The following is a 4,127-nucleotide window of genomic DNA, read 5'->3' on the forward strand; positions in this document are numbered from 1 at the left end:
CCCAATATCTGCCAGGTCATAATTATAAATCCTTCTTTGTTTTATAATAATTAACTGGAATCACATAATTTTCTTCAAGGTCTTGTGGCAATTTCTTGGAAATCTTTATTATTTGTCTCAAACATAGTAGGCAAAACCTATTCATGAAGCGGGTACACCATCCTGCTGACGCAGCAAATTTTTCCATGCCAGGTGCTTTATATTTGTCATCCTTAGCCATTTGTAGAGCACGTATGCAGATTCCCATGTGTATTATACAGTAACCATTTTGACGACACTCCACAACTCATTTATGCAATTCACTCTTTAGAGCCCCATAAAAAGACATTAAACCACGACAAGTTTTTTAGCTTTTGGAATCTGTTCCAAGTCAGCCTTCATTTTCCGCCCCTCCCTCACTTGCTTTTCTTCAACACAGAATTCCCTACTTGCAATACCGTTATTGCTCTCTTCTGCTCTTGACACACCTTCATTTTGAAACAAGCCTCATATGATCGCCGTTTTGCTTTGGTTCAATTTCTAATAGGATAAAAAAACACGACTTTGAAAAAGAACTTTCATGGTAATGCCCCACCCCCACGACATGTTAGCCTGGAGGAGGGGAGGGGGAGTCCATGTGGGAAGGGGATGCAGGATGTGAATTAACACAGAGACCAGATGGGAGAGACAGAGCACAGCCACAGACACATCCTTACCAGTTCAGCTGCCGGCCTAAGTGAATCACTATGGGGTTTCTGCGAATAGGAGCCATCCACGTCATAGGACGGCGCTGATTGGTTAGATGTGAGTAAACAAACATTCAAAGCCCTGCAGTGTTGGCAGGGCTTTGAATGAACAGCGGAGAAATGGCAATCACCCACCAGATAATGGGGCTTATGCACGAGTATATACGGTATTTCATTTTTTAAAACCAGATTTTGAACAACTAAAATTCAAAACCTACTAGTGGACTTTAATTTGTAGCTTGAAAATATCACATGGAGGTTATTGTATGAATGGGGTCTTCAAAAATTCTTTGAAAATATATATTCTGAAAATTCTATGCGTGGGCTTCAAAACGGTAACTTTTGCACCCAAGTAAACTCGTATTACTTTGTTATAACATGTCTGAACAGAATCTAATTTGAGGCATGCGGAAGAATAAAATAACATTGTGAAAAGAGCTCCTAGAGGATCAACATGAGTTCTGCTAAAATTGAAATAAGAACAAAGCATAAAATGTATGGTGAGGCTTGAATGGATAAGTGGTGAAACCATTTATGCTTTATGAAAGCTTATGAGCAGTCTACAACAGATAACTCATTTCAAGAAGGAACAAGAAGATGAAGGCTGCGGTGGGAGGCAATCCACATGAACCAGGGAGGGAAGCTTAATCTTATTCCTGCTCTAATTGAAAACGCCCAACAACTAACAGTAGAAATAAAACCCAATACAGCAAGAAGTTAAATTGGTTCAGAGTACATAATTCTGCGTTTAACAATGAAAGCTCTGCTCAGTGAGTGACCACACTATGGCGCCTACATCAGCTGCAGACAAGAGTGCACGTTTTAAATAAGTGGGGTCAAGATTTTAAAGCATTTCTCCAAAGATTGTTACAGCACAGGAAGTACAGCTGCCCCATTACGATCCTGAATACAACGCGTAATCAACTCCATGGACTCCACGAGGTGAAATTGGGCCAGTCAAAGCAAAAGCAAAGTCAAAAGCAAAGGCCGTGGCAACAGGATTTTTTGGACGCTCAAGGCACTTTGATTGTTGATTTTCTACAGGGCCAAGAACTATAACCTCTGCTCATTATGATAGTGTTTTGAAAAACCCAAAACTTGAGCAGGAAAATGCCTGGGAAAGCTCCTCAGAGTCCTTGTCCACCACAGCACCGTTCCTGCTCACGCCTTTGATTAAGCAAGGGACGTTTTGAGAGCACTTCCGTGAAATCATTAGGAATCCACGCTACAGCCCTTGGTTTGACTCCATCTCACTTCTCTCTGTTTACTAATCTTAGAAAATCTTTTAAGGATACCGATTTTTCTTCATTTAATAATGGAGAAGTAAAAAGAGCCTGCATTAACAAGGTTGAATTTCCGAGACCTTCTGTCTTTAGGGGTGGAATGAATGGCTGGGACCATTGCTTGGAAAAAGTGCTTCAGTTTTGATGGAGCTTATGTTGAGAAATAAAGTTTGAATTTTCAATTTTATGTTTTAATTCCATTTTTGTTACCTTTTTTTAAGACCAATCGCATAGGCATTCAAAAATAATTTTCAAATTCACTTGAAAAGTTTCATGTCATAGCCCTCAAGGGAATAAAAGCTTTTCATAATCACCTTCTGTGAAATGGTAACAGTGGCTTCAAGACTCTCTCTTTGAGCAAATGTTTTGAGAATGGTGAGGGTAACCAATGTACAAATGTGCTTTATATAATTGATGTACGTATGGATTGTGATAAGAGTTGTATGAGTCCCCAATAAATTGATTTAAAAATAAAAACAACTCTCTATTTACCTTTTTAATAGTGTTGTTAGCATATGATTCACATACAATTCAATATTTCAATTATCTTTAAAAGAATTGCACAAGCATGTCCACAATTTTAAAACATTCTTAAATTTTAAAACATTCGGGCACTGCCTTTGAACCCACCGCGCCTGCCCGTGGCGCAGGGGGTTAAGCTGCAGCGCCAGAGCAAGTGCTGGCGCATAACTGGGGCTGCCAAGCCTCTGCGGGCGGCCCTTTTAACCGCGAGCGACATGGCAGAAAAGGGAGGAAAAAAAAGGAAGAAAACAATTTTAAAACATTCTATTTCTTGTACTCATTATTAGGCTCCCATTTTCTCCCAACCTCCCCTCCCATAATCCTAAGAAACTGTTAAGCCAATTACTGTCTCTATATATTTACCTATCCTGTATTTCCATATACAGAAATTCACACCATAAAATATAACAAAATATAACAGGAAAACCTATTAAAATTAAAGCAGAGAATAATAAACACTAGTACAAATTTAAAATGGATCAAAGGGAGATCAAATGATAAGGCGTTACGTTTTATCCTCACTATATAGGCAATAATCCACTTTCCCATGCACTCTGTCCAATAGCAAGGCAATAGCTTGTTCTTGGTCGATGGTCAGAGGAGATCCCCCAGGCTTACTTCATATGAGACCATGCTAACCTATGTACATCTTCCTGATAAACACACACGAAGATGCCTTCATGCTTTTGCTAATGAAGAGGCAAAAGAAGAGCCAACCTTGCTGAAGGTCAAACAGCGTGTAGCATTTAGAAACATGCTCTGGCGATTTCTGTGATTTTTTTTTCATCATTACTTGGTGATGTATCCTCATATTACTGTAGGACCCTGGACTCATTGTAGAGACGTGTTTGAACACATTTTATTTAGAACAAATATATGCAGATGTTAACTGGAAACTTAGGAGCAATACTTTTTTACTGACCCTCATAGATCTTCCAGCAGGAAGATAAAAAGAATTTTCACAGTTCGCACCGTAAGGCGTCAGCTGTTCCCACAACCTAGACATCATCATCTATCAATCCCTGCTACTGGTGAGGACACTTCCAAGGATTACATTTCTTACATCGCTTCTGCCATAGTCTTCATCAGTAAATCTCAGAATTTCAATAGCTAAGAATTTCTTTCCTCTTCAACAAGGATAAACCACGAGAAGCCAATCTGTTATTCTTGACTTACTTCTAACTCATGGCAACCCCATGTGCATCAAAGTAGACTTGTGCTCCCTAAGATGTTCCATGGATGCTTTCTCTGAAACAGATTGCCAGTCCCTTTACCCAAGGTATAAAGGTTGGGCTCAAACTTGTAAGCCTTCGGTTTACATCTGAGCCCATCAATGGCTGTTCTACGCAGGACGCCTCAACAAAGAGACTCCTCCTATCTTCTCCATTTTCATCTTCTTGTATCGCCATATATATGGTAGTATAGGTACACTGCTTTGAAGATGATACTGGGCCCACTGGTGTAATTTTTTTCCAAAGAGAATCATTACCCTGGATTGCTACAGTGAGAAACAATCAGCAGCACTTTAAATTATGATATAGCTATAATTATACTAGAATATGTCTATGTACTATAATTATATATATAACTTATAAGA

General features: G+C 39.2%; 1 non-coding gene across 1 annotated transcript; it reads left to right on the forward strand.

Annotated features, from left to right (window-relative positions):
• Positions 1-2,619: 2,619 nt before the first annotated feature.
• Positions 2,620-2,749, forward strand: LOC142454134 (small nucleolar RNA SNORA76). Its single transcript, XR_012785655.1, has one exon. It is a non-coding gene; the product is annotated as a small nucleolar RNA SNORA76 (small nucleolar RNA).
• Positions 2,750-4,127: the final 1,378 nt, after the last annotated feature.

The sequence above is a fragment of the Tenrec ecaudatus genome, chromosome 7 (genome assembly GCF_050624435.1).
Source record: "Tenrec ecaudatus isolate mTenEca1 chromosome 7, mTenEca1.hap1, whole genome shotgun sequence".
In the NCBI taxonomy this organism is placed as follows: Eukaryota; Metazoa; Chordata; class Mammalia; order Afrosoricida; family Tenrecidae; genus Tenrec; species Tenrec ecaudatus.